Source organism: Aotus nancymaae, unplaced genomic scaffold (assembly GCF_030222135.1).
Source record: "Aotus nancymaae isolate 86718 unplaced genomic scaffold, 86718_ANA_hifiasm-v0.15.2.pri h1tg000040l, whole genome shotgun sequence".
NCBI classification, from domain to species: Eukaryota; Metazoa; Chordata; class Mammalia; order Primates; family Aotidae; genus Aotus; species Aotus nancymaae.
The window spans coordinates 115,879,138-115,903,761 of NW_026988454.1; the positions used below are offsets into that span (position 1 = coordinate 115,879,138).

Genomic DNA, 24,624 nt, shown 5'->3' on the forward strand with positions numbered 1-24,624 from the left:
ACCACTGGTGGAGTGTCACCTGGTACTGCCACTTCACAGCACTGTTCTGCTAAAGCTAACCTGCCTCTCTGGGAGAAATTCCACTCCAGGGCATGCACCTGGTAGATGCGAGTGCTCACATCTATCAAAATACTTCTACAATAATGTCCCTAGCAAAGTTGTTTGTCACAGCCATTAACTGGATACAACCCAAATGTCCTTCAACTGTAGAATAAACTGTGCTATCCTCCCACAAAGGAATGTTACAAAGCAGTAAGACACATAAACTAGTGGTACATATAGGAACGTAAATGGATCTCAAAATCATATTTTGAGCAAAAGAGAAAAACTAGACATGAAAGAATATATAATGCATGACTCCTTTTAGCAAGCTAAGAAACAGTCAAAACTGGCCAATATGAATAGAAATGATAATAGTGAGCATTATGAAAAAAACCTAGGACTGTAAGGTCCCCTGTCCCCACCCCCAAACTAAGAAGGTGCTAAGAGTCCAAAGAATGACTCAGACAAGTCCAATGTGAGGAGCAGATGAGTTTATTAGGACTTACATACAGGGCACTTCTGGATGGTGGCAAGATAACTCTAGAGACCTGTTCCGCCTTCCATCCCTAAACTGCTTTCAAGCTAATTTTCTGGCTCTTTGCCTACTGTTTGAGCAATGAGACTGTTTTTCTTGGTAGGTCCTCAAATACTCTCCAAGATATTGGGTTCTTAGGGACACCTGTTCCTCAGCTCTGCACCAGGGTCTTGGCTCACTGCCTGGCCTTCCAAGTTCAGGCAGCAGACTTACACCCTTCGGTGACCTGGTGGGTGACCTGTCAACACTCCGGTGGCCACCTTTTGGAAGGTACTGACTGAGAGAAACCCTCTCATATGGAAGCCTTCTGGGGTGCCATAAATATTCTACATCTCGGTCTGGATCTCCATATGGATGTATACACATGTAAAATTTATTAAAATATGTGTCATATACTACAGTCAGTTATACCTCAACTAAAACAAAAGCTGTTCTCCCTGAGAACAGAGAAGAAGGAACCTTTAGTTATGATGGGGGTTTAGAACATCCTCATACGAAAAACATAAGTCTCCTGTCTTATGTCTGTGAGATATTTCCATATATTCAAAGCCTTCGTTTAAAATCTGTAAATAAGTATGCCTTTTTAAAAGAGAGAGCACAGGACTTAGGCGTCAGGTGAAACACAGTTCAAGTAACAAACTGTGTGCCTGACACTGGGTTTTCCGTGGTGAACAAGGTAGCTTTTGTCTCTGCCATTTCAGAGAGTGTAGCCTAGCATGGAAAAGAGATAAGAAATAAGCATATAACGGCCACAGATTCTCATAGGTGAGTACAGAGAAGAAAACTAAAAGTACCCTATGAGAATAGAGAATAAAAAGTGGAGGATCATAGTCGGGGAAGGGCCATCTAAGGAGGTGACATTTAAGCTGACTTGGGGGCACTGGCTACAGAAGTGCTGCTAGAAAAGCATTCCAGGCAGCAGGGCTTGAAGGCCGTGACTCTGGAAAGGCCTCGTCTCATCGTATTGGAGGAGGCTGAGGGATGTTGTTGGTATGACTGAGGCACAGGGAGTGAGGGCAAGCACAGTTCAGGATGAGGTTGGAAAGCAGGCAGGGCCCAGGCTTGGTAGGACCTATTATTAATAGATCAGGCTGGGGGCTTGATGTTCATTTTAAGGGTTTTCAACAAGGGAATTATATGACCCAATTTGTCTGGTAAATCCTTTTTTTTTTTTTTTTAAGCCTACAGCACCCGGTATTCGCAGGAGGTCTCCCATCCAAGTACTAACCAGGCCCGACCCTGCTTAGCTTTGGAGATCAGACGAGATAGGGCACGTTCAGGGTGGTATGGCCATAGACTGTGTGGCAAATCCTAACACAAACAAGAAGTTTCCTAACACAAAGCCACAGCCCAAAATGTCCAGATACTCTGCAGCGTCAGGGCTTGACCCCTCTTACCCATTTATAGCTTTCAGTAGCTTAGTGCTCCTCACTGAAATCTTATGTATTAACACCAAATGAATTCTCAGTATCCAACATCAATACGTAGTGTCTTGTTGTGGTTCTGAAGTGTTTTTTTTTTTCCCTCCCCACATCATTTAGAAAGCCTCAATGCAGAAAGGAGGGGAACAGAGCAGGTGATAAAGGATGATACGTCAGTGATTCAGGAAAACATTCATTTAGCTGCTGGTACAGAGTGTCCCTGACAGAAGCCACCATGCTGAGCGTCATTGAACATTTGGCAGCGTTTCCCCTTAAATTTATGCAAAAAGAAAGGGAAAATTTCAAGCAAAAAAGTTTTCTGTCAAGCTCATTCATCTGCACCTTTCAAAGAAAGTCTGGGGGAATGTTATTGGAATTGATTCATGAGCTTTTTATGTCTCTAAAAGGAAGCCGCGTTTAAGGTTAGTCGTGTGTATGTGTACGCAAGCACATTTGGCATAGGGTAGAAATAGGAAACCCAAAATAGGCAGAAATGGATGAAATGCTTTGTGCTAAAAATCTTACTCACAATACCTCCTTGGTTCTTTTGTGTTATTTTCCATTCTTACCTAATAATTGAGTTAGAAAACTTTTAGGGTTGGGCAGGACTACGGGGCCTCCTTGATCAGTTGCCATCATTAGGAAAATCATTACTGTTCCCTAAACAGTCTTTGGGTTTGCCAGTGGGGTATTTTAGTCTTTAAAACAAGATTTATAGCTTCCCTACAAAGTTGCCAAGTTCAACACCTTGATAATCCATCAGATGTGCTGTTGTAGATGCTGTAGTGAGTGGCCAGGCATTGCATTCAGCTAGAGAGATGCTCCACACCCAAGGTCTCACCCTCCTCAGGGACAGCCTGCATCCAGTGACTAATCAAGGAAGGCCTTCCCTTGGACCACTCCAGCTCCAGAGCTATTCCTGTGCCATAGGCTGAGGCTGGTATCTTAGTTCAAATCTGCTCTAACCTACTGCCTTTATCCCCAGCAGGTGAGGACTCTAAAGTCTCCCAGTTAAACTTCCTGCATGTACATCTCCCTCTCGGTTTCTGGGTCCTGGAGAAACAAGTCTAACACATACATCAGCCTCAATAGCCTTCTTTCATCACTTTGAGCACTCTGGAATTATAAAACTCTTTTTCATCGATCATTGCTGTTTCATTCTTCATATGGATTGGTTATGCTAGGGATTAGCAGCTTTTCCAAAAGCAGTACAGAAAAGTTCTTCATGCCTTCTTTGTGTTGTCCTGCTGAGTTTAGGTGGGGGATAGGTAGGGTAGACATGTAGGTAACTTGGCACAAAGATCCTCAGTGGAGAAAGGAGGTTTCTCCCAACCATCCCTGTAGTGTGAGGAGGACAATGGATGCCTGTTCGGCTGTTGTCAGGGGACTTCATGAGAAACATAGGTCTATAACAGGGAAGGCAGAACCCAAATTCTGGCCCATGTGCCTCCTCAGCCCATCTCAAAAGATGTTACCACTTCCTGTCAACTTTGTATATGAGAAAGGGATGGGGACTGTGTGTGTGACTTTAGACAAGTTACTCAAGTCCCTACAACTCAGTTTCCTCCCCTGTAAAATGGGTGTAAAAATCCACCTTTATCATGAGTACTTAATAAGATAATAGCAACAATTATTATTGGAGGGCTGGTTAATGGCTACATTCACAAGTTTTGCTGCCACAGGACCTGGGCTTAAACTCCAGCTCCATTGCTTAGTAAACTTGTGGTCTTGGATAAGCTTTTTTAACCTAAGTTTTGGTTTGTACATCTATCAGATGTAAAGGATGATAGTACCTGTCTCACAGAGTTCAGAGGGAATGAATGAGAAACAGCATCAAATGCTGAGTACATAGGAAGTTCTCACCCAAAGCTCTTTAAGCATCAGGCCTCACACTGAGCACCTGGCATTTATACCCTCAGTCTCCATGAAGGCACCTTCATTATTCCCATTCTTCAGAAATAATAGTCAACATTTGAGTGCTTATACCATGTCAAGAGCTCTTGTAATTTCTTTACATTCTAATTCTCTCCATGATCTTATGACAAAAGTACTGATACCCACATTTTATATGCGAGTCAACTAAAGCCAAGAAAAGTTAAGTCCTTGATACTGAAAGTATGTTCTAGGCTCTGCAACATCTGCATCTGCATCCCCAGGGAGCTGGTTAGAGACACAGAGTCTCAAGTGCCACCTCTGACCTACTGAAACAGAATCTGCCTTTTAACAACATTCTCCCTTGATTCCCAGTACTTTAAAGTTTAAGAAGCACTGAAGATCAAGGGCCTAATATATCCCTGGCAGGATTATGATTGCAGAGCACATACTTTTAACTGCCTCTGTGTATGAAATGCCCATCAAAAAACAAAAGTGCTCAAAGTATATAATTTTCCCTCCCCCAGCAATTCATTTCCTGAACTGCCTCCTCTGTTCCTGTCCACAGTTCATTCTTACCCACTGTGGTGGTCTTGCTGTTTTTAATAGAATCCCCAGGTATTGCTGCTATGCTCCAGGTTCTGATAAAGTTCTACCCAGAGTCATTCCAATGGCCTCTATTAAAAGTGCTTCTAAATAAGCTGCAATGTGACTTCCAGAAAGGCAATTATTCCAGGAGCACACCAGTGTTCTGAGAAGCAGGCACTCCTAGCATTACTGGGGAGTAACAGGATGGTCTCAACAGGTATGAGTGCCAGAAACTACCATGTGTATAATCTTTCCCTGAGAATGAAGGCAATCAGGAGAAAAGAAGAGTTGAAAGGCTGAAAGAAAAAAAGGGGATAGGAAGTGAGTTTAATGTCATAATATTTGAGCACCTGGATCAAACTATATCTGATGCTCATATCCCCTGGACTTTTCAGATGCATGCAGCAACAGATTTTCCTCTTCCTCAAACAAGCTTAAGTGGAGTTTCTTCACTCTCCACTGAGTGGCTGAATGAAAAACAAAGAAAATGTAATAGACATATATGTAAAGTCGTATATTTAATTTTTTTTGAAACAGGGTCTCACTCTGTCACTCAGGCTGGAATCCAGTGGTATAATCACAGATCACTGAAGCCTCAACCTCCTAGGTCCAAGGGATTCTCCCACTTCAGCCCCGCCAAGGTAGCTAGTACTATGATGTGCACCACCACACCCAGACAATTTTTTGTATTTTATTTGTAAAGATGGGGTCTCGCTATGTTTCCCAAGCTAGGTAACTCCAGGGCTCAAGTGATCCTCCTGCCTCAGCCTCCAAAAGTGCTGGGATTACAGGCATGAGCCACCATGCCTGGTCACTATTTGTTTTAAAAATGCAAATGCACAGGGAGAAAGAGAATAGTTTGGAGAAGAGTTCATATAATAGACGTTTGAGAGCCTTAATCAGCAACTCAGTATGTGTAAATATGGGGGAAGGGCAAAATTGCTGTCCATGAGTTTCTGTTTAAAATGGTAGATGAAGCACATATGTTTATCTCATTCCCAGAAATCTCTTGGAAATTACACAGAAATAGCTATGGAACCCATGAGTGAATTTCAATTCACAATTGCTAGAAAGAGAATAAAATATATAGGAATACAACTAACAATGGTTGTGAAGGAACTCTTCAAGGAGAACTACAAACCACTGCTTAAGAAAATAAGAGAGGACACAAACAGATGGAAAAATATTCCATGTTCATGGTTAGGAAGAATCAATTCGTGAAAATGACCATACTGCCCAAAGTGATTTATAGATTCAATGCTTTCCCCATCAAGCTAGCATTGTCTTTCTTCACAGAACTGGAACAAACCACCTTAAATTTCATATGGAACCAAAAAAAGAGCCCACATAGCCACATAGCCAAGACAATCCTAAGGAAAAAAAAAAAAGCTGCGGCATCATACTACCTGACTTCAAACTATACTGCAAGGTTACAGTAATCAAAACAGCATGGAACTGGTACCAAAACAGAGATATAAAGCAATAGAACAGAACAGAGGTCTCAGAAATAAAGCCACACATCTACAACCGTCTGATCTTTGACAAACCTGACAAAAACAAGCAATGGGGAAAGGATTCCCTAATTAATAAATAGTGATGGGAAAACTGGCTAGCCATATGTAGAAAGCTAAAACTGGATCCATTCCTTACACCTTACACAAAAATTAACTCTAGATGGATTAAAGATTTAACTGTGAGACCTAACACCATAAAAACCCTAGAAGAAAACCTAGGCAATACCACTCAGGACATAGGCATAGGCAAGGACTTCATGACTAAAACACTAAAAGCAATGGCAACAAAAGCCAAAATAATCAAATGGGGTCTAATTAAACTAAAGAGCTTCTGTGCAGCAAAAGAAACTATCATTAGAGTGAACTAGCAACCAATAGAATAGGAAAAAATTTTTGCAATCTACCCATCTGACAAAGGGCTAATATCCAGAATCTACAAAGAACTTAAACAAATTTCCAAAAAAAAAATAACCCCATCAAAAAGTGGGCAAAGGATATGAACAGACATTTCTCAAAATAAGACATTTATGCAGTCAACAAACATTTGAAAAAAAGCTCATCATCACTGGTCATTAGAGAAATGCAAATCAAAGCCATATTGAGATATCATCTCATGCCAGTTAGAATGGCAATCATTAAAAAATCATGAGACAACAGATGCTGGGAGAATGTGGAGAAATAGAAACGCTTTTACACTGTTGGTGGGAATGTAAATCAGTTCAATCATTGTGGAAGACAGTGTGGTGATTCCTTAAGGACCTAGAAATAGAAATACTATTTGACCCAGTAATCCCATCACTGGGTATATACCCAAAGGATTATAAATCATTCTAGTATATATACAAAGGAGTAGAAATCATTCTATTACAAATACACATGCACAAGTATGTTTATGGCAGCACTGTTCACATAGCAAAGACTTGGAGCCAACCCAAATGCCCATCAGTGATAGACTGGATAAAGAAAACGTAGCACATATACACCATGGAATCCCCACTACGGAGCCATAAAAAAGGATGAGTTAATGTCCTTTGCAGGACATGGATAAAGCTGGAAACCATCATTCTCAGCAAACTGACACAAGAACAGAAAACCAAACACTGCATGTTCTCACTCATAAGTAGTAGTGAACAATGAGAACACGTGGACACAAGAAGAGGAACAACACACACTGAGGCCTGTCGGTGGGAGGGGGCTAAGGGAGGGATATCAGGGTATGAGGGGATAGGAGAGGGATAGCACTAGGAGAAATACCTAATGTAGATGACAGGGTGATGGATGCAGCAAACTACCATGGCACTTGTATACCTATGTAACAAACCTGCACACTCTACACATGCATCCCAGAACTTAAAATATAATAATAATAAAAAAAGACAAAGAGAAAATAAAGAAAAACTTGTTTAGAGGCTTTTCTCAAATGTCTTATGGTCCTTGATTCTTTGCATATATTTAGTGGGAACACTGAAAATGTGATTGGATTGTGTGATTTTGAGTGGAGCTTGTTGACTGTGAATTTCACTGTAAGTTGATCTAGATACGCAGTCTCACTGTGGGACGTCTATCTCTCTATGTTTATAGCTTTTCTTTTTGGTTAATCAGTTTATTCAGAAAGGAGTCATGCAATATCCTGCCTGGAAATTTTAAGTCTAAGTGGCCAATATTCTAGGACCTTACAGAAAAGGGAGCCACCCAGTATGTAGAGTGTCTTCAATACAATCTCATACCCACCTCAGCTGTAGCTGGCATCCCTGGTACCCAGTTCTTCCTAGTTTGGTCTCTCCAGGGAATCTGGCCTCTAGTCATCTTCTCAGGTAGAAAGGGGGTGGGAGGGTAATCTAGGATTCTAGTTGCCTCTTATATATTTCAAACAATATATATATATTTTTTTGAGACGGAGTTTCGCTCATCATCCAGGTTGGAGTGCAATGGTGCAAACTCAGCTTACTGCAAACTCCACCTCCCAGGTTCAAGTGATTCTCCTGCCTCAGCCTCCCAAGCAGCTGGGATTACAGGTACCTGCCACTATGCTCAGCTAATTTTTGTATTTTTAGTAGAGACGGGGTTTCACCATGTTGGTCAGGCTAGTCTCGAACCCCTGACCTCAGATGATCTGCCCACCTCAGCCTCCCAAAGTGCTGGGATTACAGGCATGAGCCACCATACCCGGCCCCAAACAATCTATTTTCAGTCCTACCTTCACCCCAATTTCAGAGGTACCTGGTACCTAAAATTACTGAGCTTCTTTGCATCATCTCCCTGCCTCCTTAGGAGGCTGATGCAAAGAAACCCGCTTAGATTTCATCTTTCTCTAATCTGTGAAGTAAGCAACAAACTTTCTTCAGAGTTCTAGCTTCCAAAATATTGTTGCTACTCTTCCTGTCCTTGCAGGCTTATAATATTCTTCCTTTTTCTAATAAGATTTTGAAGAGAGTAAAAATAAACCATGATTTTAATTGACCATGTGCAGTCAGAAATCTAAATGACTTTCTTTCATAGTCATTTATTTTCTTCACCAGAAATATCATTGATTATCTCCTAGACTGCCTGAGGACTCAGTGCTTTTGAAAGAAACATTCTACTTCACACTCATTCATACCCTCTCCTCTGCAGAATCACACAATTCCTGAAAAGGGACTTGCAGTTCTTCTTTCTCTCAATGGGATGTGTCACAGTAAGAAATGTGTCAGAGATGAGATAAGCAATGTAGATGTTAAATCTCTATCAGTTTCCCATAAATGGTAACAGTGCTGGGAGAAAGTTTTGTAACAACCCATACTTTTCTCAAGGCCTTACACGTGACATCCTATATAGTAATCTACCCTAGCTTGAGGAAGTATATTATCTATTTTGTTGTTTTGTTAAAACTCATAATCCTTAGATAGCCCTCATTCAGGCCCTTAGCTAGACCATTGCTATCCCCTGGTGGTGCCGAAACAACATGTTGAAAAGCTAGCATAGAAGAAAAGAAACCAGAGAAAAGTTAACATCTAGCTCTGTTCACTTAAGGAATATCAACTAATATTTTTATTAAATGTTCTGTTCCCCATGCTGTCCTTTACATGAAGTTTTCCTCGATTAAACCTCAAGACCATCTCATAAAGTTGATTCTTATTATTCCTTTTTTTCCTCCCGAGACGGAGTTTCACTTTTGTTGCACAGCCTGGAGTGCAATGGCGCGATCTTGGCTCACTACAACCTCCACCTCCTGGGTTCAGGCAATTCTCCTGCCTCAGCCTCCCAGGTAGCTGGTATTACAGTTATGCCCCTCCATGCCCAGCTAATTTTTGCATTTTTAGTAGAGACAGGGTTTCACCATGTTGGTCAGGCTGGTCTTGAACTCCTGACCTCAGGTGATCCACCCGCCCTGGCCTCCCAAAGTGCTGGGATTGCAGGCTGGAGCCACCGTGCCCAGCCTATTCCTTCATTTTTACGACGAGGAAGCCTAAATGAGCAAAAGTTAAATAAATAGCCTAAAGCTTCAAAGTCAGGTAGTCTGAGCCCAGAGCCTACAGTTTTCAACACGACACTGCACCCACACTTGGATGAGGAGAAGAAAGGGTAGAGTGGCCACAGCTACAGCCAGCCTGTACATGTCATTGTGCCTCAGGGTTTATAAAATAGCGTCACACATGTTGTAGTATTTGAACTCATTTAACACCAGAGGAAAATAGCTAATGCCAAGAGTGAAGTACCCTACACCAGAGGGCCTGGCAGAAATAAAACAAAGAATGAAATCTCCAGGAGACTGAAAGAAGTGCTTAGGCATTGCCATTCACTCCTGTCCTTGTATGAGCCTTTGCCCTGCTGTGTCTGTTACCAGCACAGCGATTTCCAGCATAGCACACAGTCTCGGTTTGTGTGGAACATGGTTTCTGTTCCTGGAACAGTGGGCAGATCTTGCCAGGAGTGGCATGCTCAGGTAAGGTGAGCTGGGATCCTTGCTGGCTCTCCTTGCCATACTTTGTTTCTGAAATTGTACAGTGGAAAATAGCACTGGGATCCTTGATTCATAGATCCACAGGCAGAAAGAAACATGAGAAAGACTAGGGCTCAATGTCCTATGCTCAGACAGGGCTTTATTGCATCTATTCAGGCCCAGAGGTAGCTAACCTACTAGTCGTAAATACTGAAGGAAAATCTTAACAAAATAACTGTGATATAAAAATTCAGATGTGCAAAATGTGGGTCCCTTCTTTTTATTATTTTGAGACACAGTCTCACTCTGTTGCCCAGGCTGGAGTGCAGTGGCATGCTCATGGCTCACTGCGGCCTTGACCTCTCTGGGCTCAGGTGATCCTCCCACCTCAGCCTCCCAAGTAGCTGGGACTACAGGCACATGCATGTATTTTTTGTAGAGACAGGTTTTCACCATATTGCCCGGGCTGGTCTTGAATTCCTGGGCTCAAACAATATGCCTACCTCAGCCTCCCATACTGCTAGGATCAAGATTAAGGAGTGACTGGGCAAGTCCAAGCAGGTAGCCAGCCTCGGGTTCTGCAGGTCAGGGTGTGATTTTATGCCACTGGTGCTGGTGGTTGTCTTCTCCAGCTTAAGTATCAATAGGGATAATTCTGGGTCCTACAGCTGTCTGGGATTCCCAGTACAGCAGCAAAGATTCAAGGAATCTCTAATTCAGGAAGATTGGGTTGGGGGGATTCTAAGAACATGGAAACTCACCTTCCCCTTCTCTGCTTCTGGGGACAAACTGCCTGTCATTACCCACTGGGCCTTTCCTTCTGTGCCCTTTTCTCCTCTCTTTCCTGCACCTTTGAAGATACAAATTTGAGCCTGCTCCTGTTTGTGTATGGGAGCTTGGCAAAAGATGGGAGCCAATAACCAAATGCCCACTTCATGTGATCTCAGGTGCCTCATAGCGGAGTTTTACAGTACTCGGTTTTCGTTTTAAGGTTACCTGAGCTGCTTCTGTCAATTCTATAACAACTCTGCCATCAAGAAATCTTTGCCTTTTATCTAGCAGGTATCAGTTCCGTTTTACTTAGGACTGCATTCTCTTATTAGTCCTCAGGGAAGAGAAGTATGACCTTTCTAGTGATTCTTTTATACATAATTGTGTGGTTACATAACTGCTTCCTGTGTTGATCACATCCCTCAGCAAGCCCTTGGCAAATGCTTTGAGAATAAGGATGGTGTCTTACCTTCTTAGCTTCACCCATAGCACTTGACCATATACTGAATATCTACTATGTGCTCAGTAAATCTTTGATACAAGAAATGGGTGAATATATAAGATGATTTATTAAATAATGTAAGTCAGATTATTTATCTTTATACATCTTTTTTTAAATGCCAACACTTTTATTTTTCCTTACACAATAACGTATTGCTGGGACCTAATGTTCTCACATGATAGTAGAAAACCAAAATCTGTTGCCATCTCTTTAAAGAATTGAGAATTGAGTTAAAAAAAAAAAATCTTACATAAAAGGATGAATACATTTACAGGTATAAATGCAAACCATTTCCAATTCAAGGCAAATAACAGCCCACAGTGTTCTGGCAGGAAAATATCAGCTAAGAAAGGAAACTAGGTCCTATGGCTTGGACTTTTCCAACCCTGACAGACAGGCAGGACAGAAACAACTGGTTGAGGAATCCTTGCAGCCTCTAGAGAAACCCCAGCACACTCAGCCCTGACACATCAATACCCTGCACAGATTGGAGACTGCTGGCCATGCAGACTCACCAAGCCACAGACTTGTCTTCCACAAGCACCTTCTTACCTCAGCCACGAAGTGATCAAGCCACATGTACTAAGGGTTGAAATCAAACATATGTACAGGGTGTTAAACAAATACCAAGGGCAACAGTTAACTTGAATAAAGGTCAAAATTGGCAAAAACTTATCCAGTGCTGACATCAGATACAAGCTTCAGGGACAATTACTTTTTGAAGGCTTATTCCAGTATCACGAGGCTAGCAGGAGGTGTATGCATTTGCCAGGGGAAAATTTATACTTCTGAATTAACCCTTGCAGCAAATGCTATGCATCTGTTCACAGCCCATTTAGAAGCATTTGTGGTGGATGATGGAGGGGCCCGACTCGTTGTATTCCTGCTTGCTAATCCACATCTGCTGGAAGGTGGACAGTGAGGCCAGGATGGAGCCGCTGATCCACACCCGGTACTTGTGCTCTGGGGGTGCAATGATCTTGATCTTCATGATGCTGGGCACCAGGGCAGTGGTCTCCTTCTGTATCCTGTCCACAATGCCAGGGTAGATGGTGGTGCCCCCAGACAGTACTGTGTTGGTGTACAGGTCTTTGTGGATGTCCATGCCACACTTCATGATGGAGTTGAAGGTAGTTTCATGGATGTCATAGGATTCCATGCCCAGGAAGGAAGGCTGGAACAGTGCCTCCGGACGCCAGAACTGCTCATTGCCGATGGTGAAGACCTGACTGTTGGGCAGCTCGTAGCTCTTCTCCAGGGAAGGGGAGGATGTGATGGTGGCCATCTCCTGCTAAAAGTCCAGGGTGACATAGCACAGCTTCTCCTTGATGTCACACAGGATCTCCCAGTTGGCCATGATGGTGAAGCTGTAGCCATACTCAGTGAGGATCTTCATGAGGTAGTCAATCAGGTCCGAGGTAGTCAGTCAGGTCCTGGCTAGCCAGGTCCAGATAAAGGATGGTGTGAGGGAGGGTGTAGCCTTCATAGACAGGCACTATATGGGTGACCCCATCTCCAGGGTCCATGACAATGCCAGTGGTGTGTCCAGAGGTGTAAAGTGTCAGCACAACCTGGATGGCCATGTACATGGCCAGGGTGTTGAAGGTCTCAAACACAATCTGAGTCATCTTCTCCCTTTTGGCCTTGGGGTCCAGAGGGCCTTCAGTCAGTAGCACCAGGTGCTCCTCTAGGACCATGCACAGCTCATTGTAGAAAGTGTGGTGCCAGATCTTCTCCAGGTTGTCCTAGTTGGCGACAATGCCATGCTCAATGGGGTACTTCAAGATAAGGGTGCTACACTTGCTCTGGGTCTTGTCACCCATGTAGGAGTCCTTCTGGCCCATGCTCACCATCATGCCATGCCAGGGGCACCCAAAGATGGAGGGAACATGGCTCAGGGGGCTTTGTCCACAGAAAAGTCACTTTGCACATGCCAGAGCCATTGTGAATGATGAGTGCAGCAATCTCTTCCTCCATTGTGACCAGCAGAGGAGTGGGGCAGTGGAGCAGTGGGAGAATATGGTGCATGGGCTAGTGGCAGTGACTGAGCATCTTTATATATCTTATCATAAAACTGAAAAAGATTTTCTATAACACTACATAAAAGCCTTCTACCTCTTATGAAAAAAAAAATGCCTGGTTACCTGATCTGTTCTCACAGATTTCCTCAATCTCAGAGCATCAGAAAGAAGAGGCTGTCATTCATTCATTCAACAAACATTTATTGAGAGCCTACTACATGCCTGTGCCAGGCACTGTAATAGCTCAGTGAGACAGCCCCAGTCCCTGCCCTAACTGAGCTTACATTTGATGGGCATTTAGTGATTGGAAAGTACTACAAACTGAACTGTATCCACCTCCAACCCCAAATTCGTATGTTGAAGCCATAACCCCCAATGTGACTATATGTGGAGACAGGGCCTTTAGGTAGGTAATTAATGCTAAATGGGGCCATAAGGGTGGGGCCTTAACCCAGTAGAACTGGTACTCTTATAAGAAGGGGAAAAGATGCCAGAGACCGCTCTCTTTATACACACGCACGCGCGCACACACACAAACAAAAGGCCATGTGAAGAAACAGCTAGGAGGCAGCCTCTGGAAAGCCAAAAAGGCCTCACTGGAGCATCACCCTGAAGGCACCTTGATCTTAGACTTCTCACCTGCAGAACTGCAAGAAAGTAAATTTTTGTCTTGCAAAATGCCTAGAGTGTGGTATTTTGTTATGAAAGATTGAATAGATTAATGTAAGAGGTGGCAATGGTTAATGTAAGATCAGAGAGGAGAAAGGAAAGAAGGGAAATTGCTCAGAGAATAGGAACATTGAATGATTGTGATCATTATTTTGAATTATTTTAAAAGTCATTTTACAAGATCCCTCATTCTTTATGGATTCCAATAGAGGAAAATCTGTAACTTCCCTTGATATTCCCCTTGATTCTCTGGCTTCCTCAGCACCATCTACAGCCTTCTGCTGCTTGGTTATGTCTAATGTTTATCTGTCTCCGGAGGCTCATATACCACTCCCATAGGAAGTCTCGGCCTTGTTCAGACACCAGCTGCTGCTGCTCAGAGGCTGCTCTAAATATAACTGCATTCCTCTCAAGGTTTTCTCATTTCTCCAGTGAATAAAATGCTTTGATTCTCAGTTCTGGTTTTAATTGACCAACAAGGTAATTTATTTCCAAATATAAGCGATCTCCCTTCTGTATTTCTGAATCACAAAAGAGAGTCTGCTCTCCTTTGACTCTTGAATTAGGTAAGCATATACCCCAGCTAATGGCCACATGGGCCTATCCCTTGCTCCCCCAACTAAACTCTGGGTGTTTATATGTGTTATCTATTGCCATTTGATAAATTACCACAAGTGCAATGGTTTCAACAGCACACATTTATTATCTCTACATCTGTGGGTCAGGAAACCAGCTTAGCTGGTCCCCTACTTCAGGGTCTTTCACAAGGATATAATCACATTGGTGACCAGAGCTAGGGTCTCATCTGAAAACTCAACTGGGGAAGGATCCACTTCCAAGCTCACTCAGGTTGTTGGCAGAATTCTGTTCTTCAAAGGCGGCTAGACTGACAGCCTCAGTTCTTTGCTAGCTATTAGCCAGAAGCCACCCTAAGATCCTTGCCACATGAACCTCTTCTTGCTACATGGGGCTCTTGAACACGGCTATTTCCTTCACCAATGCATGAAAGCCAAGAAGACAAATAGAGAAAATCTGCTAATGAGACAGAGGTTACATGCTTGTAACTTAATTGTGGAAATGATAGCTCATCACGTTTGTTGTTATCCTATTAATCAGAAGCAAGTCATAGGTCTAGACCACTCAAGGGAGACTAGGTTCACATGCAAGGAGGCAGACATAATCAGGGATATCAGGAGGCAGGCATCATTGGGGATGTCTCAGAAACTTCCTCCCCCAGTGTTGGTGAACAGAAAAGAAGCCACTTGGGTCCATTACTCATCCCTACAACTCTTCTGCTTACCTTCTTAAGAAAACAAAGTCTTAGGAAGGTGATACTGGTTTGGTTGTGATCATCATTCTCGTAGACATCATAGGTCAATTCTACAAAATTTCTCCTATACTCCAGACACCTCTTACCATCAGCCACTTGGATGACCAATAGATACCTACCTGACATGAGATGCACATAATGTCTGCCAAAAACTACTCTTCCTCTCTCAAGGAATGAGCCATACTATCCAAATTTCTCAAGCCAGAAACTAAGTTACCCTGACTCCTTCCTCTCCATCATTCTGCCTTTATGGAGTAAAATACTAAGCAAGTATTTCCAAAAAAGTATAAATTACGTGGAAGGAAATCTACAAATGAGGGTAGCTATTTGGTCATGATGGAGATAGGGCAACACAACAAGGGAATTCCCATGTGATTTGGGTAAATTAATTGGAATCTCTAAGAGTTTTCTCAACTAAGATGGATGAATAATAATAGACATAAATCAAGGAATTGTGAGGATCAGAGGAAATTATATCTGTGAAATGCATGTATATCTTACATCCTACAAGCCCTCGATATATGTCAGCTCCTATACCAGCTGTTAGAGAACCACATTGTGGCTATCATTATTTGCCCACTAACTCAATAGTGTCCTCTCTTACAGCCTCCACTTTAGAGACTAAAAAACTACACATATTCCCACATTTCTACATTTCTCCTGGCTGGGGCTTCCCAGGGGACAGAGTTCTCTAAAAGCTTTGGTGTTCTGATGAGAACGTCTTTCTTCCTTGAACGAAGATTCAGTTTCTGTAGTGTCAGCAACCATCTATGTCCATAAGGTAGCAAGCACTTAGTCAAACACAAACACACTAGGGATGGTGGAGTGGGGGAGAGTGGAATCCCTGAGGATTCCGGCAAACAGCAGAACCAATGCCAGCATCTAGCTACCTGCAGGCTCCTTGTTACCTGAGAAAATGAAACCTCTCCACATTTAAGCTACTGTTGATCAGGAATCCTCTTATTTGCAGCTGAAAGCACTCCTAACAGATATATTTGTGAATAGCCTAAAAATCAAATATCTAAAACTTGAAGGCCATAAATTTTGGCCAAGATCATAACCTCTATCAACTCAAAGTTTGAAATCCTGTCCCTTTCCACACTGGATAACATTTTATATAGTATAAATTTAAAAACATTGTGTGGCCTCTCTAATGGTTTGTTTGTTCTTATTAATATATTATGTTGACTTAACAACTGTATCCCTAACAGTGAAAACAGCCCCACATATTCAAAGCACCAATATTATGTCAAAGAAGTAGTAGGGAAGAGAGAAAAGGTATGAATACTAAAAAGAGGCAGAACTTCAGAAAGAGACAACAAACAAGAGGAAGGAGAAAAATATAAAGATATACCCATATGCAATATCAGCCCTTGGTCTCTAAAGTTTTATTTTGTTTTTTTTTTCAGGGTATTTTTTATTATACTCTAAGTTCTGGGGTACATGTGCAGAACATGCAGACCTATTCCATAGGTATACACGTGCCATGGTGGTTTGCTGCATCCATCCCCTTGTCATCTACATTAGGTATTTCTCCTAATGTTAACCCTCCCAAATCCCCCACCCCCACTATCCCTTCTCTAGTCCCCCACCCAACAGACCCTGATGGGTGATGTTCCTCTAACTGTGTCCATGTGTTCTCATTTTTCAACACTCACCTATGAGTGAGAACATGCGGTGTTTCGTTTTCTGTTCTTGTGTCAGTTTGCTAAGAATGATGGTTTCCAGCTTTATCCATGTCCCTGCAAAGGACATGAACGCATCCATTTTTATGGCTGTAGAGTATTCCATGGTATATATGTGCCACATTTTCTTTATCTAGTCTATCATTGATGGACATTTGGGTTGCTTCCAAGTCTTCGCTATTGTAAACAGTGCCATAATAAGCATATGTGTGCATGTGTCTTTATAACTGAATGTTCTATAATCCTTTGGGTATATACCCAGTAATAGGATTGCTGGGTCAAATGATATTTCCATTTCTAGATCCTTGAGGAATTGCCACACTGTCTTCCTCAATGGTTGAACTAATTTACACTCCACCAATAGTGTAAAAGCATTCCTATTTCTCCACATCCTCTCTAGCATCTGTCTCCTGATTTTTTAATGATCACCACTCTAACTGGTGTGAGATGGTATCTGAATGTGGTTTTGATTTCCATTTCTCTAATGACTAGTCATGAGTTTTTTTTATGTTTGTTGGCTGCACAAATGTCTTCTTTTGAGAAGTGTCTCTTCATATGCTTTGCTCACTTTTTGATGGGGTTGTTTTTTTCTTATAAATTTAAGTTCCTTGTAGATTCTGGATATTAGCCCTTTGTCAGATGGGTAGATTGCAAAATTTTTTTTTCTCATCCTGTTGGTTGCTGGTTCACTCTAATGATAGTTTCTTTTGCTGTGCAGAAGCTCTTAAGTTTAATTAGATCCCATTTGTCTATTTGTCTTTTGTTGCTATTGCTTTTGGTGTTTTAGTCATAAAGTCCTTGCCTATGCCTATATTCTGAATGGTATTGCCTAGATTTCCTTCTAGGGTTATGGTGTAAGGTCTTATGTTTAAATCTTAATCTATCTGGAGACAATTTTTGGATAAGGTGTAAGGAAAGGATCCAAATTCAGCTTTCTGCATATGGCTAGCCAGTTTTCCCAACATCATTTATTAAATGGGAAATCCTTTCCCATTGCTTGCTTTTGTCAGGTTTGTCAAAGATTGGATGGTTGTAGATGTGTGGCGTTGCTTCTGAGGCCTCTGTTTTGGTACCAGTACCATGCTGTTTTGATTACCATAGACTTGTAGAATAGTTTGAAGTCAGGTAGCATGATGACTCTAGCTTTGTTCTTTTTGCTTAAGATTGTCTTTGCTATGTGGGCTGTTTTTTTGTTTCATATGAAGTTTAAGGTGTTTTTTTCCAATTCTGTGAAGAAAGTCAGTGGTAGCTCAATGGGGATAGCATTGAATTTATAAATTACTTTGGGCAGTATGGCCATTTTCACAATATTGATTCTTCCTAACCATGAACATGGAATATTTTTCCATCTGTTTGTGTCCTCTCTTATTTCCTTGAGCAGTGGTTTGTAGTTCTCCTTGAAGAGGTCCTTCACATCCATTATTAATTGTATTCCTAGGTATTTTATTCTCTTTGTAACAATTGTGAATGGGAGTTCACTCATGATTTGGCTCTCTGTTTGTCTGTTACTGGTGTATAGAAATGCTTGTGATTTTTGCACATTGATTTTGTATCCTGAGACTTAGCTGAAGTTGCTTATCAGTTTCAGGAGATTTTGGGCTGAGACAATGGGGTCTTCTAAATATACAATCATGTCGACTTTTGAATGGCATCTCTGAGTGGACATCCTTTCTGTGAATGTTGAAGCTATTTGTTTTTCAGTTTTCCTTCCAACAGGCCTCTCTGCTGCAGGTCTTCTGGAGGTGCACTCCAGACTCTACTTGCCTGGGAGTCATTCACAGGGGTTGCAGAACAGCCAAGATTGCTGCCTGTTCCTTCCTCTGGAAGCTTAGTCCCAGAAGGGTATCCACCAGATATCAACCAGAGCTCTCCTGTATGAGGTGTCTGTCAGATTAAACAGGGATCAAGGAGCCCCTTGAGCATTCAGTCTGTCCCTTATCAGAGCTCAAGTGCTGTGCTGGGAGCTCTGTTGGTCCCTTCAGAGCTGCTGGACAGAGACATTTAAATCTGCTGATGTGGGACCCACATTGGTCCTTTTCCCAGGTTCTCTGTCCCAGGAAGGTGGGGGCTTTATAAGTCCCTGACAGGCTGCTGCCTTTTTTCAGAGATGCCCTGCCCAACAAGAAGGGAGTCTAGTCACAGTCTGCCCATAGAGGCTTTGCTGAACTACTGTGGGCTCTGCCCAGTTGCAATGTAAACTTCCCAGTGATTTTTGTTTACACAGGCGAGTTTAGAACCACCTACGTGAGCCTCAGTAATGGCAGATATCCCTCCACCAAGCTCAAATGTCCCAGGTCAAGCCCAGGCTACTGTTCTGGCTGCAATAATTTCAAGCCAGTGGATCTTAACTTGCTGGTTTTCATGGGAGTGGGGCCCACCGAGCCAGATCACTGGGCTCCCTGGCTTCAGCCCCCTTTTTTACAGGGGAATGAGTGGTTCTATCTTGCTGGCATTTCAGGCACAACTGGGGTATGAAAGAAAAAAAAAAAAAACACTGCTGTGGCTACTGGCCACCCAGTTTTGTGCTGGAAACCCAGGGCACTGATGTTATAGGCACCAGAGGGAATCTCCTAGTCTCTGGGTTGTGAAGACTGTGGGAAAAGTGCAGTATCTAAACCAGAGTGCCTGAGTGTCCAGACAAGTCCCTGATGGCTTCCCTTGGCTAGGAGAGGGAGCTCTCTGGTCCCCTTGCACTTTCCAGGTGAAGCAACAACCCACCCTGTTTTGGTTTGCCCTCCTTGAGCTGCTCCCACTGTCTAACCAGTCCCATTGAGATAAACTTGGTACCTCACTTGGAAATGTGAAGATCACTTGCCTTCTGGATCGCTCTCACTGGTAACTGCAGATTGGAGCTGTTCCTATTCAGCCATCTTGGCAGAAGTCTCCTGTATTTTTATTTTTAGAGATGGGGTCTCACTCTGTTGCTCAAGCTGGAGTGCAATGATGTGATCATAGCTTACTGTAGCGCCAACCTTCTGAGTAGCTAGAATTACAGGCACAAGCCACTACACTAACTAGATTTTTTTTTTTTTTTTAAATAGAGATGGGGTCTGGCCACGTTGCTCAGGCTGGTTTCAAACTCCTGGTCTCAAACAGTCTTCCCATCTAGGTCTCCTAAAATGCTGGGATTATGAGTGTGAGCCATCATGCCCAGGCTAAAGTTCTTTTAGTATTGATCTTGGACATTGCCTAATATGTAAAAAAATGTACGTTTTTCTCCTTCCTCTTTTGTTTGTGTCTCTTTCTGAAGTTTTGCCTTTTTTTAGTATTCATACCTTTCCTCGTCTCCTTACTACTTCTTTGACATAATATTGGTGCCTTGAATATGTGGGGCTGTTTTCACTGTTAGGGATACAGTTTTTAAGTAAACATAATAAATTAATAAGAATAAACAGAACATTAGAGAGGTCACACAATTTTTCTGAATTTATGCTATATAAAGTTATCCAGTGTGGAATACATTTATTCTATGACTTTTTTCCCACATTCTGTCTCTTCTTAAGAATTCTCAAAAGGGATATTTCAGGATCATAAGAGACACATATATAGACATCAGACAAGCAATATACAAAAGTAGATAAGTGTGCATCTGGTGTAAGTTAAAGGCCCAGTAAAGACTTTCTTTCTACAAAATATCTGGTCTGTACGCGGCCTGTAAGTGCCAATACCTGGCTGAAAATGTTATCTTGAAACTTACTAATGTGTAGATGATACAGCAATGGATTGACTCTAGAACTGCAATGGCCACTAGCCACCTGTAGCTATTAGACACTTGAAATGTAGCCAGTGGCATATATTGAAGTTAAGGGGTATCTCAATCAAATGAACACATCAGCAGAGTGTTAATAAACAATCAGATTAACAGCCTAGTACAAGAATTACAATTCCATAAGTAGTAGATTTAAATCCACTAGTCCCAAGTTGCAGGTCAGCAAAAGCATTTGCCTATAAATTTTTTAGGGGACAAAGAGCCATTATATTGCTTGGTGATTTCTATGTGGGTTCCTTTTAAATTTCTTCCTATTTGAGAGTAGCAAAAAAGGCATTTTCCAGATGAAGATTTTGTGTTTTAAAACACTCTGTGAGTCAAAGCCAAAACCTTCCACATTTTTTAAATTAATTAAAAAAAACAAAGAGACACACACTTAAGTCTAGAATACTAGTAAAATTTGAAAGATGTTCAACTGTAACAAATGCTCTAAGTATAGGGATCTCCTACTAGCAGGGCTTCTTCATCTCTTGGTAGCAGAAGCTGAGCTATTCCAGAACCTTCAGGTCTTCGGCCAGCTTAGTCAGCATAAAAGGAAGGCAAATACTCACATAAGCACTAAACTCTGAATGCAAAAAGAAAGTCTGATTGCAAAAACAAAGAGTCTCTTTCTCCCCCAAATTAGCTGGCGAATAGCCAATATGAAGATCATCTAGATAACTATCTGTGTGTGAATTAGAAATTTGGAATTTCAGGGAAGCCATCCATAGAGGAACAGACAGCTGAGAATACCCCTCCCTTGCACATGGACAGCATCCCAGAAGACAGAACCAAGAGTCAGAAAACAGAATGCCATGGTAGCTAAACATTGCCAAGAAACTCTCCTACCTCAAGAGGAAAGTGTTCCCTTACTTGTATGCTTGCTGGGGAAAGGTGGCCTGTTTCCTTGGCAGTGCCTCTACCTGCTTCCTCACAGAAGAACACTGACTCACTTGGTAAGAAAGACAGTGTGATACCCTGATGCTGGCAAAACTGTTCCCTGGAAGAGTGCAGTCAACTCCTGAATTCAGTAGGTTCCAATGCTTGACTTTGGAATTTGGCCAGAACGATACGTTCCAGTTCCATCTCCCTCCTACTGTCTGTGAATGGGTCACTTTATTTGCTACCATGGAAGACCCAATTGCTTCCTTTTCCCAAAACTGTTACACTTTATTTTTTCCTTGCTTGCAGAGTAGTATAGAGGCTAAAATTGCCAGATATTTATTTCCTAAGTATCTGTGAACTCTATAGTGCATATTTTGGAAAAGGTTTTCTCTCTATAAATGGAAACATTGGCAAAGAGATGCCCCACTTCATTCCAGTTTAGTTTACAATGGTCGATATAACAAATTACCACAAATTTGGCAGCTTAAACCAACAGATGTTTATTCTCTCACAATTCTGAAGGATGGACATCCAAAGTCAGTATCACTGGGTCCAAATCAAGGTGTTGGCAGGGCTACACTTCCTCTGGGACTCAGGGGAGAATCCATTCCTCACCTCTTCCAGTTTCTTGTGGCAGTAGGCATTGCTTAGTGTCCATATCACTCTAATTTCTGTGTCTGTGGTAACATTACCTTCTCTCCTCTGTGTCTCAAATCTCCCTCTGCCTCCTTTCTATAAAGATACTTGTGATAGCATTTAGGGGCCACTCAGATAACCCAGGATAACTTCCCCATCTCAAGATCCATAATCACTTCTGCCAAGTCTTTTTTTTTTTTTTTTTTTTTTGCCATATAAAATAACATTACCAAGTATCAGGGTGATATGGTTTGGCTGTGTCCCTATCAAAATCTCATCTTGAATTCCTATGTGTTGTGAGAGAGACCTGATGCAAGGTAATTGAATCATGGGGGCGGGTCTTTCTCATGCTGTTCTTGTGATAGTAAGTCTCAGGAGATCTGATGATTATAAGAGGAAGTTTCCCTGCACAAGCTTTCTTCTCTTGTCTGCCACCATGTAAGACATGACTTCCACCTTCCACCATGATTGTGAGGCTTCCCCAGCCACTTGGAACTGTAGGTCTATTAAACTCTATTTTTTTATAAATTGCTCAGTCTCAGGTACGTCTTTATCAGCAGCATGAAAATGAACTAATACAGTAAATTGGTACCAGTACATTGGGGTGTTGCTGAAAAGATCCCTGAAAATATGGAAGTGCTTTTGGAACCGAGTAATGGGAAGATGTTGGAACAGCTTGGAGGGCTCAGTAGAAGACAGAAAAATGTGGGAAAATTTGAAACTTTTTAGAGACTTGTTGAATGGTTTTGACAAAAATATCAATAGTGATATGAACAATAAGGTCCAGGCTGAGGTGGTCTCAGACAGAGATGAGGAACTTGGCAATTGGAACAAAGGTGACTCTTGTTACCTTTTAGCAAAGAGGCTGGTGGCATTTTCCCCCTGCCCTAGAGATTTGTGGAACTTTGAACTTGAGAGAGAGATATGATTTAAGGTATCTGGTGGAAGAGATTTCCAAGCAGCAAAGCATTCAAGATGTGACTTGGGTGCTGTTAATGGCATTCCATTTTATAAGGAAAGCAGAGCATAAATGTTTGAAAAATGTACAGCCTGACAATGGGATAGAAAAGAAAAATTCCATTTTCTGAAGGAGAAACTCAAGCTGGCAGCAGAATTTGCAAAAGTAATAGGAATCCAACGTTAATCCCCAAGACAATGGGGAAAATATGTCCAGGGCATGTCAGAGGCCTTTGTGGCAGCCTCTCCCATCATAGGCCTAGAAAGAAAAAATTTGGAGGCCTAGAAAGAAAATATTGTTTTGTGGCCCAGTCCCAGGGTCCCTGTGGTCTGTGCAGCCTAGAGATTTGGTGCCCTGCATCCCAGCTGTTCCAGTCATGGCTAAAAGGGGCCAAGGCACAGCTTGGGCTGTTGCTTCAGAGGGTGGAAACCCCAAACCTTGGCAGTTTCCACGTGGTGTTGAGCCTGCAGGTGCATAGAAGTCAAAAATTGAGGTTGGGAACTTCCACCTAGATTTCAGAGGATGTATGGAAACACCTGGATGTCCAGGAGGAAGTTTGCTGCAGGGGCAGGGCTCTCATGGATAACCTCTATAGGGAAGTTTGGAAGGAAAATGTGGGATGAGAATCCTTACACAGAGTCCCTATTGGGGTATCACCTAGTACAGCTGTGAGAAGAGGGCCATCATCTTCCAGACCCCAGAATGGTAGATCCACCAACAGCTTGCACCGTCTGCCTGGAAAAGCTGCAGACACTCAACACCAGCCCATGAAAGCAGCCAGGAGGGAGGCTGTACCCTGCAAAGCCACAGGGGCAGAGCTGTCCAAGACACTGGGAACCCACCTCTTGCATCAGCATGACCTGGATATAAGACATGGAGTCAAGGATCACGTTGGAGCTTTAAGGTTTTACTGCTCTGCTAAATTTCAGACTTGCATGGGGCCTGTAGCCCCTTTGTTTTGGCCAATTTCTCCCATTTGGAAGGGTTGTATTAACCTAATGCCTGTACCCCCATTATATCTAGCAAATAACTAACTAGCTTTTGATTTTACAGGCTCATAGGCAGAAGGAACTTGCCTTGCCCCTGATGAGACTTTGGTCTGTGGACTTTTGAGTTAATGCTGAAATAGGTCAAGACTTTGGGGAACTACTGGGAAGGCATGATGGTTTTGATATGTGAGGACATGAGATTGGGGTGGCAGGGGTAGAATGATATGGTTTGACTGTGTCCTCACCCAAATCTCATCTTGAATTCCTCTGTGTTATAAGAGGGATGCAGTGGGTGGTAACTGAATCACGGGGGCAGGTCTTTTCTGTGCTGTCCTCATAATAGTAAGTCTCACGAGATCTGCTGGTTATTATAAGGGGGAGCTTTCCTGCACAAGCTTTCTTCTCTTGTCTGCCAACATGTGAGAAGTGCCTTTCACCTTCTACCATGTTTGTGAGGCCTCCCCAGCCATGTGGAACTGTAAGTTCATTAAACCTTTTTTTTTTTTTTTTGTAAATTGCCCAGTCTCGGGCATGTCTTT

General features: G+C 42.3%; 2 pseudogenes; both read right to left on the minus strand.

The window, feature by feature from the left end:
- Positions 1 to 1,756: 1,756 nt before the first annotated feature.
- On the minus strand, positions 1,757 to 1,875 carry LOC135268416 (5S ribosomal RNA; annotated as a pseudogene).
- Positions 1,876 to 11,999: 10,124 nt separating this feature from the next.
- Positions 12,000 to 13,144, minus strand: LOC105714697 (actin-3-like; annotated as a pseudogene).
- Positions 13,145 to 24,624: the final 11,480 nt, after the last annotated feature.